Source organism: Hyla sarda, chromosome 1 (assembly GCF_029499605.1).
Source record: "Hyla sarda isolate aHylSar1 chromosome 1, aHylSar1.hap1, whole genome shotgun sequence".
NCBI classification, from domain to species: domain Eukaryota; kingdom Metazoa; phylum Chordata; class Amphibia; order Anura; family Hylidae; genus Hyla; species Hyla sarda.
The window spans coordinates 602,837,362-602,850,209 of NC_079189.1; the positions used below are offsets into that span (position 1 = coordinate 602,837,362).

General features: G+C 43.8%; 2 protein-coding genes across 3 annotated transcripts in view; both read left to right on the forward strand.

Annotated features, from left to right (window-relative positions):
* Positions 1-12,848, forward strand: part of LOC130296845 (gastrula zinc finger protein XlCGF57.1-like) — a 37,752-nt gene that overhangs the window by 21,529 nt on the left and 3,375 nt on the right. The window lies entirely within an intron of this gene.
* LOC130295636 (zinc finger protein 850-like) overlaps positions 1-12,848 on the forward strand; it is a 121,705-nt gene that overhangs the window by 6,216 nt on the left and 102,641 nt on the right. The gene's annotated exons all lie outside the window — the stretch shown is intronic.

Sequence of the window (12,848 nt, forward strand, 5' to 3'; positions counted from 1 at the left end):
CAGTATAGTTCCCCCACATTAGGTTGGCAGTATAGTTCCCCCACATTAGGTTGGCAGTATAGTTCCCCCACATTAGGTTGGCAGTATAGTTCCCCCACATTAGGTTTAGCAGTATAGTTCCCCCACATTAGGTTGTAGTTTCCCCACATTAGGTTGTCAGTATAGTTCCCCCACATTAGGTTGTAGTTTCCCCACATTAGGTTGTCAGTATAGTTCCCCCACATTAGGTTGTAGTTCCCCCACATTAGGTTGGCATTATGTTCCCCCACATTAGGTTGTAGTCCCCCCCCACCCCCACCCCATTAGGTTAGCAGTATAGTTCCCCCACATTCGGTTGTAGTTTCCCCACATTAGGTTGTCAGTATAGTTCCCCCACATTAGGTTGTAGTTCCCCCACATTAGGTTGGCAGTATAGTTCCCCCACATTAGGTTGTAGTCCCCCCCCCCCCATTAGGTTAGCAGTATAATCCTCCTACATTAGGTTGGCAGTATAGTTCCCCCACATTTAGTTTGCAGTATAGTTCCCCCACATTAGGTTGTAGTTCCCCTACATTAGGTTGGCAGTATAGTTGTGATGTCCGCAGTGTAGCAGGTTGCAGAAAATAATTTCCAGCATAATAATCAAATATACAAATTGTCACAGATTGGGAAAGTGCTAAAGAAGGTTTTACCATTTAAAACTACAGCTCCCAGTATGACCAAAGTAGTGGTAAGGTTATGCTGGGAGTTGTTGTTTCACCCATGAAAACTGCGAAACTTACAAGTGACTACAGCTCTGATGGGACATAGTGAGGTGAATACACAATGATATCCAGTGACTACAGGTGACAGCTTCGATGGTACATACCGCTGTGACTGTCAGCTAAATCTTCTCTCTGCAGAAAATGACACCCAAATGGCTCCTTAATTTGTCAGCGGATTCTGATCCTCTATATGAAAACAATAATTATTATAATACTGCTAAACACCGTATTCTCTGAATACCCCACACTGTAGCCTCTGAATATAATACTACCACACACAGCGCTCTCTGAATATAATACTACCACACACTGTGCTCTCTGAATATAAAACTACCACACACTGCGCTCTCTGAATATAATACTACCACACACTGTACCCTTTGAATATAATACTACCACACACTGCGCTCTCTGAATATAATACTACCACACACTGCACCCTCTGAATATAATACTACCACACAGTGCGCTCTCTGAATATAATACTACCACACACTGCGCTCTATGAATATAAAACTGCCACACACTGCGCTCTATGAATATAATACTACCACACACAGCGCTCTCTGAATATAATACTATCACACACTGTAGCCTCTGAATATAATACTACCACACACTGTACCCTCTGAATATAATGCTATCGCACACTGCGCTCTCTAAATATAATACTACCACACACTGCGCTCTTTGAATATAAAACTACCACACACTGCGCTCTCTGTATATAATACTACCACACACTGCGCTCTCTGAATATAATACTACCACACACTGTACCCTCTAAATGTAATAAGAAAAGGGAAGTTGTCCAGCTCACCACCGCCGCCTCAGTGCACGGACTCGTGCGGACACCACGAAGACTGGTAAGTAGAAAATAGAAGAATGTCCAGCACAAAAGCACGATGCAAGAAGATGATTTATTGTGAATTCACACAGCAAACAGCAACATGGATCATGGAGTAGAGTGACGCGTTTCAGCAACCTTAGTCGCCTTAGTCATACCAAGGTATACTCGGATCCATCTGGCCCTTATAGTGGTTAGCACCGCCCTCCCCCACCAGGTGAAAACACCTGAGTGGACCAGGGCGGCGCATCTCCACACACAAGGAACAGATTAACATTTGTGTTCACACTAGACAAAAAAGAACACAATGAACAAGACTGATCACAAATAAAAGCTAACTGCGAAAAATCACAGACAGACCATAATACAATTAATATTACTAGGGATAAAGAATGACAAACTTGTGTAAAAAAACATAGTAATAGATCAATGACTTAAGTTTACACAATAATGTACATTGTCAGTCACACCCTTTATGTGTTCTAGTTTATCAATGCTGCACACAGCATAGAACCAATACCAGCATTGATGAAACATTATGCCAGGTCACAAAATACTTATATGTGATATTAGTGTATTAAGAAAAAAGGACCTGACACAAATAGGCTGGTAAAAAATACTAAAAATTGTATGAATTGATTAAAAGCTATTCTCATGGATTTGGCCCACGTCCGAGCAAGCAAACGATAAATAAAAGAAAATTCATATGCTGATATTATTCTAAATATAGATAGTAACAATAAGTTTGAGCGGGTGTGGGACAATCCATGAGAAATTATTTAGTTTCTATAGAAAAACTTAATGAAGGAAAAACGAGGGCCACTAATCCAAAGTATATATATATATATAAAACCACATATTATTGGATATGATACACTTGTTTTATTAAATTAAAAAACATATGTTGTGGTAGATATATAGCTGAGGAGTATACCAAATGAGAGGACGAGAGGACTATTGACTGTAGAAAATTTAGGCGAAGACTTATTTGTTGAACCTAATATATAGGGGAACATCAAAGATTGCTACACTGTATAAGGAGCAGGGAAGTACTTATGTGTCTGAACTCTGCAAGAGGATAGGAACGGAGGCAGGACATCATGTAACAAATTCAATATTAAGATGAACTGCTAGTAATTATGCTCTATCATGTATATATCTAATAGTATAACATGGTGTCCTGCCTTTTGTTCAAACCCCTCGGAGACCTAGTATCAAGTTTTAAAATCCAATAGACCTCGCGGTCAAGTAACTTTCTTCTATGGTCTCCGCCGCGCAGAGGTATAGTGACTTTTTCTATGCCCTGTACATACAGGCTACGAAATGACCCTGAATGTTTCTTTGCACAGTGTCGGCTCACCATGGATACGTGCCGGGAGTTGAAATGGGGGATGTAATGAGATATACAACATGGTGCATGTTGCAATTAACAAAATGTGCCATGTTAAATTGCTCTCCATTGGATGCTGACAGAAAGCTTGTGCTGTTGAACATAACAGAACAGCAAGTGCATCTGTTATGGCCGCATCCAAACGAGCCCTGATGTCGCAACCAATTGGTCTTGTGACTCTTAGTGCTCAAAAAAAGACTAGGAGACACTTTGTTAGAGATGGTTCTGGCCTTCTTAGGTATACATCTAAACCCACTGCTAAATATTTCAGAGAAAGATGGATCACCTGAGATCATGGGAATGTATTTCTGTACTATGTTGCTGATAGCTAGCATGAAAGTCATCACTGTATTGGGTCACAAATGTAATTGGACGATGTCCTTGGATCTCCACATCTTCAATACTGGTGGGACGGGAATGTCTCCTCCCACCAGATAGAAGTTCTGTGCGATCACGATCGCGGGCGATATTTATCGCACGCTGGATATGTCGATCGTGATAGCCCCTTGATCTCAATCGAGATGAAATAACTCCGATCTCGTGATCGAAATCCTCCTGTCTAGAAAAATTACGTCTGGCACGTATCATTTCACCTACAGGTAAATTTTTCGTCACGTGGGCGGGATGACACGAGTCAGCTCGTAAGATGGAGTTCACATTAGTCTCCTTTCTGTATGTAGACGTGACAATCTTTCTGGTGATAATGTCACCAGTCAGATACAGGTCCAGGAAGGAGACAGTAGGGACATGAGATGACACAGTAAATCTCAAGTTGAAAGCATTGTCATTTAAATAATCTGAGAATGGTTCCACGGCCGCCACATCCGAACCCCATATAAATATGAGATCGTCGATGTAGCGGCCGTAAAATAAAATGGATGAAGAATGGGGATTGCTGGGGGCAAAGATAATCTCCCTCTCCCACCAACACATGTAAATGTTGGCGAGAGAGGGGGAGAACTTCACCCCCATCAACGCTCCAGTTGTTTGCAGGAAAAAATGCTGGTCAAATTTGAAGAAATTATGTGTAAGTAAGAACTCTACCACTAGGATAATATATTCACATAAATCAGCAGAATATTGTGAGTATGGCTTCAAGAACCAGTCCAATGCGAGTTTGGCTAGTGTGTGAGGTATCACTGAATAAAGGGAGGTGACATCTGCAGTTATCCATATATAATTATCTTGCCAGGTTATATCCTCACACATAGTCAAAATATGTCCGGTATCTTTAATATAACCTGGAATTTGACCGATCAGTGATTGTAACAAATTGTCCACCCATGAGCACAATCTTTCGTTAAGGGAGGATATCCCTGCCACAATTGGTCTCATGGGTGGGGGGAATACATCCTTATGGACCTTGGGGAGCGAATGGAATATGGCAATAACCGGATGTTTAATTTTAATGTACTCAGCTTGACGCTGGTCAATAAATCCATTGGCTACCCCAAGGTCCACAAGGTTTTCCAACATCGGTCTAAAGGAACAGGTGGGATCACCGGACAGTATTTTGTAAGTGTTGGTATCTTGCAACATGGTCATATTCAGTTTGTGGTATAGTCCTTTATCAAGGACTACAACCGCCCCCCCTTTGTCAGCCTGCCGGACGATGATGTCCTCCGACTCGCTGAGATGGTCAAGAGCTGTCTTTTCCTGGGGGGATAGATTGCCAGCAAATTTCCTATTTTTCTTTTTTGATAACGTCAACAACTCCCGTTCCACCACCTCTTGGAAGTGGTCAAGGACGGGAGTCCTCGACATAATCGGGTAGAAATCCGGGTTAGAGGTAACAAATTCCGGTACCCCATCAGCATGAGACATATTATACAATTGTTGTAATTCAGAAACAATACATTGGTCACTGAAAGTGTACATATGCTGACGGGTATTAGCCCTAGAAGGGGACGCACTAGTACCTGTAATACAATCAACAAACGTAGCCACATTTTCATGCAAATTAGTTATATTCAGGTTACTGCTTGTATCGACATTGACATGACTATCAGATATATTACGAAAATGCTTTTTTATCGTAATGTCTCTTACTAGCTTGTTTATGTCCAATAGAGTATTGAATAAGTTGAAACGGCAGGATGGCGCAAAAGTAAGCCCTTTTGAGAGGACACTCAGTTCATAAGAAGATAGTGTCTTTGCCGATAGGTTGAAAACAGGTATTGTGCTCACCTTCTCCTGTAAGACCGTGGGCTCCTTCTTGGACGTCCGGTGCTTCCTCCCCGCTCGGCGTTTTTTGATGACGTAGAGCGATTCACCGATACCTTAGATGACGTTGGTAAAGGGGAGGAGGAAGCCGCCGGAGTGACAGGTCCAAATGCATCGGTTTGATCTCCAGAGTCCATAGAGTCACCGTCAGTGCATGTAAAACTGACTTTGGAATCTTTAATGGAAGTGGATGCTTTATTCTTGGAGGTATGTTTACGTCCCCATCCCTTTTTTAAGATGGATTTAGGGTTGGATCTGTTATCCATTGTTGGCCACTGATAAACCGCACTGGTTTGATAATCCTGCAAGTCCCTCATAAACTTTTTTTGTTTAACCTCTGTGATGACTGACTCGGCTTTAGCGATGTTATCTTTAATCTTGCTGTCATGTTCCATGAAAGCAGGATGATTCTCATATTGTTGCAGTGACAGTTGTAATTTTGTGATGTTTTCGCCAGCTTCCAACAAAGCTTGTTCTTCATAGGCAATGATTAAATTCATGAATTTGAGTGATGATTCTGTCATAAGTTGTTCCCAATCGGCCTTAAATTGATCCCCAAACAAAGTAGTGGGAAACTTTCTCAGTCGTAGTCCTCTAGGAACCATGTTGTTTTCGACATATTTCTTCAGGGTGGAAACATCCCACCAAATTCGAACCTCATTGGTAAGAGCCCTCTCCAATTCCTCCATAAGGATCTTAAGATCCACTGTTGCTTTCGTACCTGTGTCTTGCATGTTGAACATCAGGGACATCTTTGCAATACGTGCTTGGCGGTCGTCATCCACGGGTTTCAGGCAGGCACTTGTAGCCATTTTCGCTCCTGAACACGTATCTCCGGGATGGTACGGTGGGTGCACGGATAGTCCGATAAGTTATGAGAAAAGGGAAGTCGTCCAGCTCACCACTGCCGCCTCAGTGCACGGACTCGTGCGGACACCACGAAGACTGGTAAGTAGAAAATAGAAGAATGTCCAGCACAAAAGCACGATGCAAGAAGATGATTTATTGTGAATTCACACAGCAAACAGCAACATGGATCATGGAGTAGAGTGACGCTTTTCAGCAACCTTAGTCGCCTTAGTCATATCAAGGTATACTCGGATCCATCTGGCCCTTATAGTGGTTAGCACCGCCCTCCCCCACCAGGTGAAAACACCTGAGTGGACCAGGGCGGCGCATCTCCACACACAAGGAACAGATTAACATTTGTGTTCACACTAGACAAAAAAGAACACAATGAACAAGACTGATCACAAATAAAAGCTAACTGCGAAAAATCACAGACAGACCATAATACAATTAATATTACTAGGGATAAAGAATGACAAACTTGTGTAAAAAAACTTAGTAATAGATCAATGACTTAACCCCTTAAGGACGCAGGACGTAAATGTACGTCCTGGTGAGGTGGTACTTAACGCACCAGGACGTACATTTACGTCCTAAGCATAACCGCGGGCATCGGAGCGATGCCCGTGTCATGCGCGGCTGATCCCGGCTGCTGATCGCAGCCAGGGACCCGCCGGCAATGGCCGACGCCCGCGATCTCGCGGGCGTCCGCCATTAACCCCTCAGGTGCCGGGATCAATACAGATCCCGGCATCTGCGGCAGTTCGCGATTAAAATGAACGATCGGATCGCCCGCAGCGCTGCTGCGGGGATCCGATCATTCATAACGCAGCACGGAGGTCCCCTCTCCTTCCTCCGTGCGGCTCCCGGCGTCTCCTGCTCTGGTCTGTGATCGAGCAGACTAGAGCAGAAGATGACCGATAATACTGATCTGTTCTATGTCCTATACATAGAACAGATCAGTATTAGCAATCATGGTATTGCTATGAATAGTCCCCTATGGGGACTATTCAAGTGTAAAAAAAAATGTAAAAAAATGTAAAAGTAAGAGTAAAAAAAAAGTGAAAAATCCCCTCCCCCAATAAAAAAGTAAAACGTCCGTTTTTTCCTATTTTACACCCAAAAAGCGTAAAAAACATTTTTTATAGACATATTTGGTATCGCCGCGTGCGTAAATGTCCGAACTATTAAAATAAAATGTTAATGATCCCGTACGGTGAACGGCGTGAACGAAAAAAAATTTAAAAAGTCCAAAATTCCTACTTTTTTAATACATTTTATAAAAAAAAAAATTATAAAAAATGTATTAAAAGTTTTTTATATACAAATGTGGTATCAAAAAAAAGTACAGATCATGGCGCAAAAAATGAGCCCCCATACCGCCGCTTATACGGAAAAATAAAAAAGTTATAGGTCATCAAAATAAAGGGATTATAAACGTACTAATTTGGTTAAAAAGTTTGTGATTTTTTTTAAGCGCAACAATAATATAAAAGTATATAATAATGGGTATCATTTTAATCGTATTGACCCTCAGAATAAAGAACACACGTCATTTTTACCAGAAATTGTACGGCGTGAAAACAAAACCTTCCAAAATTAGCAAAATTGCGTTTTTCGTTTTAATTTCCCCACAAAAATAGTGTTTTTTGGTTGCGCCATACATTTTATGATATAATGAGTGATGTCATTACAAAGGACAACTGGTCGCGCAAAAAACAAGCCCTCATACTAGTCTGTGGATGAAAATATAAAAGAGTTATGATTTTTAGAAGGCGAGGAGGAAAAAATGAAAACGTAAAAATTAAATTGTCTGAGTCCTTAAGGCCAAAATGGGCTGAGTCCTTAAGGGGTTAAGTTTACACAATAATGTACATTGTCAGTCACACCCTTTATGTGTTCTAGTTTATCAATGCTGCACACAGCATAGAACCAATATTTTTCGCAGTTAGCTTTTATTTGTGATCAGTCTTGTTCATTGTGTTCTTTTTTGTCTAGTGTGAACACAAATGTTAATCTGTTCCTTGTGTGTGGAGATGCGCCGCCCTGGTCCACTCAGATGTTTTCACCTGGTGGGGGAGGGCGGTGCTAACCACTATAAGGGCCAGATGGATCCGAGTATACCTTGGTATGACTAAGGCGACTAAGGTTGCTGAAACGCGTCACTCTACTCCATGATCCATGTTGCTGTTTGCTGTGTGAATTCACAATAAATCATCTTCTTGCATCGTGCTTTTGTGCTGGACATTCTTCTATTTTCCTCTAAATGTAATACTACCACACACTGTACCCTCTGAATATAATACTACCAAACACTGCGCCCTCTGAATATAATACTACCACACACTGTACCCTATGAATATAATACTACCATACACTGTACCCTATGAATATAATACTGCCACACACTGCGCTCTCTGATCATAATACTACCACACACTGTACCCTCTAAATGTAATACTACCACACACTGTACCCTCTGAATATAATACTGCCACACACTGTACCATCTGAATATAACCTTGCCGTGCAGTGCACCCTCTGAATACAATACTGTAATGTATTGTGGCCCATAAAAATCGTACCAACCCTGAAATTCCTTTATAATATACACCATACCTCTAAAATGCAAAACACTCTGTGCCTTCACATATAGTAATAATTCCCCATCCTGTGCCCCCACATATAATAATTATGGCCCCTCCTGCACCCCCCCCCCACATATTAATAATGTCCGTCCTGTTCCGCCCATATAATAAAAATGCCCTCTGTCCTGTGCACCTAACATATAATGCCCCCTATGCTGTGCCATTCACATATAATGCCCCCTATGCTGTGCCAATCACATATAATGCCTTCTGTCCTGTGTCCCTCACATATAATGCCCCCTGTGCTGTGCCCCTCACATATAATGTCCCCGTCATGCTCCCATAACATTTAATGCCCCCTGTGCTGTGTCCCTCATATAATGCTCTCATCATGTGCCCCTCACATATACTGCCCCCTGTCCTGTGCCCCTAACATATAATGCCCCCTGTGACTTGCCCCTCACATATAATACCCCCTATGACTTGCCCCTCACATATAATGCCCCCTGTCCTGCCCCACAGGGGGCATCATATGTGAGGGGCACATGACAGAAGCATTATATCTGAAGGGCACATGATTATGATGGGGGCATTATATATGAGGGGCACAGCACAGGGGGCATTATGTGAAGAGCACAAGACAGGGGACCCCCTGTCATGTGCTCTTCACATATAATGCCCCCCTGTCATGGGCATCTCACATCAAATTTATCCTTTTTTGTTTTTTAATTGCCGCCTGAGCCCAGTGCTATATAGATGTGCCAAACAGTAAAAAAACAATCCATACACTTATATTACGCTGACAGCTCCCGCTCCACCATGTTAGTAATCGGGGGAAGAAATCTCGGGGGGGGGGGGGAGCAATTGCCCTGTTGCCCCCCCCCCCTGGATCCGCCACTGATATATATATAATTATAGATTAGGCATGTGTTAGAAATATACCCTGTATGTGTATAGATGTGTGTTATTGCAGTGTTATTCAGTCACGGTATGTGTTTTTGCAGTGTTCTGGTATAGCATTTTTATTCAATCACGGTATGGCGGTATTCTGTTCTGGTATGGCATTTTTATTCAGTCACGGTGTGGGGGTATTGTTCTGTTCTGGTGTATTATTATTCAGTCACGGTATGGCAGTATTGTTCTGTTCTGGTATGGCGGTAATGTTCGGTTCTGGTATGGTGTAGTTATTCAGTATTGTTCTGTTCTGGTATGGCGGTAATGTTCTGTTCTGCTATGGTGTTGTTATTCAGTATTGTTCTGTTCTGGTATATTGTTATTCAGTCACGGTATGGTGGTATTGTTCTGGTATGGTGGTAATGTTCTGTTCTGGTATGGTGTTGTTATGCAGTATTGTTCTGTTCTGGTATATTGTTATTCAGTCACGGTATGGCAGTATTGTTCTGTTTTGGTATGGCGGTAAGGTTCTGTTCTGGTATGGTGTTGTTATTCAGTATTGTTCTGTTCTGGTATATTGTTATTCAGTCACGGTATGGTGGTATTGTTCTGGTATGGTGGTAATGTTCTGTTCCTGGTATGGTGTTGTTATGCAGTATTGTTCTGTTCTGGTATGGTGTTGTTATTCAGTCACAGTATGGCAGTATTGTTCTGTTCTGGTATAGCGGTAATGTTCTGTTCTTGTTACGCCGAGAGCTCCGGGTCCCCGCTCCTCCCCGGAGCGCTCGCAGCGTTCACCTTGTCGCAGCGCTCCGGTCAGACCCGCTGACCGGGAGCGCTGCATTAATGTCACTGGCGGGGATGCGACCCGCGTAGCGGGACGCGCCCGCTCGCGGTTCGCATCCCAGTCTCCTTACCCGTCCTGTCCTCCGTCGGTTCAGTCCCGGCGCGCGCGGACCCGCTCCCTAGGGCACGCGCGTGCCGGCTCTCTGCGATTTAAAGGGCCAGTGCGCCTCTGATTGACGCCTGGCCCAATTAGTGAATACACCTGTGTCCATGCCTGTATTACCTCACTTCCCCTTCCCAGCATCGCCGAATCTTGTTGCCCTTGTGCCAGTGAAAGCGTTCCTTGTATGTCCCAAGCCAGTGTTCCAGACCCTCTGCCGTTGCCCCTGACTACGATCCTTGCTGCCTGCCCTGACCTTCTGCTACATCCGACCTTGCTCTTGCCTAATCCCTTGTACCGCGCCTAACTCAGCCGTCAGTTGGGGTTGAGTCGCTATCGGGTGGAACGACCTGGGGGTTACCTGCCGCTGCAAGTCCATTCCGCCTTGCGGCGGGCTCTGGTGAAAACCAGTAACCCCTTAGACTCCGTTCCCCTGGTACGGCCCACGTCATCACCCCACTGACACAGAGGATCCACCACCACTATCCTCACAGTACCCGGATCCTGACAGTTCTGGTATAGTGTTGTTATTCAGTATTGTTCTGTTCTGGTATGGCGTTGTTATTTAGTCACGGTATGGTGGTGTTGTTCTTTTCTGGTATGGTGTTGTTATTCAGTCACGGTATATCGGTATTGTTCTGTTCTGGTATAGCGTTGTTATTCAATCACGGTATGGGGGTATTGTTTACAAATGTTAGAACACATGTTTGCAGATTCCGGGGGGCGGCAAAATAAGGTTTTGCCTAGTGCGGCAAAAATTCTTGCACCAGCCCTGCCGCCCCACCCCCCTTTTGGGAACCCACTTTTAATTTTACCCAGGGCCACACTAAGCCTAAAACCGGCCCTGCAGTAAGCAGGAGAGTAAACAGAGCCAGGGGGCAAGAAAGATTTACTTTTCTCAGGCAATAACTGAAAGCAGACTGCAATCTTAAATAGACCAACTCGGGAGAGTGTGGTTGCAAAGGCCGGATTGGCTAGTCGACCACTCCTCCTAATACCATACAGTAAACTCCCCACAAAATTATGTAATTCTATTTTTTTTCCCCCTAGTTTTGCCCCACAATTATTTTTTTACTGGCTTTGTAGTACATTATATGGTAAAATACAGAGTGCAAAAAAAGTACAACTTTTTTTTTTTTTACAAATAAGCCCTAATACATATGTTAGTGGAAAATAAAAACGTTAGGGGTCTTAGAAGTTGAGGAAAATGCGCAAAATCTAATTTCCAGGTGTATAGCATCAAAGCATAAAGCCTGAGACTAGGGCAGTAGAAAAAGTATTTAACTATCAAGCAGATGTGCCTGTCGGTAAGAACTGCGGCAACTTGCCAGGTTTGTATGGGGCTATTCCGGCATTCCGACTCCTGATCTCATCAGTCTCGGGCTATGAGATTGCACGGGACATTTCAATTTTGGTGAATTTAACGGAATTATTAAATATGGTCAACAAAAATTATAAAAAATTTGCGATTGGGTGAATTACAGAAAAATATAAAGCATACAATTCACCTCTGAGCCAACTATGTCTCAGATATATTAAAGGGGTACTCTTTATTGCAGGGGGCCTGCCACTGGGACCCCCGCGATCTCTGTGCAGCACTTAGCGTTTGTTTAGAACGCTGGGTGTGGCACCGGGTCTTGTGACTTCACGACCATGCCATGCACCCTCAATGTAAGTCTATGGGAGGGGACGTGGCAGCTGCCACACCCCCTCCCATAGATTTGCATTTAGGGGGCGTGGCCGTGACGTCACAAGCCCCCGGTGCCACACCGACATTCTAAACGAATGCCGGGTGCTGCACAGAGATCCTTCAAATCACAGAAGTTGATCACTGTCACAATAAAACGTCCATTATAAGGTTAGTTCATATATCTTATAGGGATCGACCGATATAGTTTTTTTAGGGCCGATACCGATAATCTGTGGAGGTTAGGGCTGATAGCCGATAACTTATACCGATATTACGGTATAAATTATCGGCTACTTACCCCCCCCCCCCCCCCCACACACACACACACCGCTGCAGATCATTGATTTAAAGCGGGCGCTTTAAATCAATGAACTGCAGCGGCTTTTGTGGTGCCATAGACCGCCACCACCACCCGCCTCTCTCCCCCTGCCTGTCCAGGGGTCCTGAGTCCTATCACCGCCAGCGTGGGGATGGCGGAGGCAATGGGGCCGGGGCGGTGCGGTGGGTCGGTGGGGGGCGGTCGCGGTGCGGTGGGGGTGGTGCGGGTGGGGGCGGTGCATTATCGGCAAGGTAATTGCCGATACCGATAATGCCTAAAATCGTGATTATCGGCCAATAATATCAGCCAAACCGATAATCTGTCGATCCCTAATATCTTATTGTAGGAACCTTGCGTCG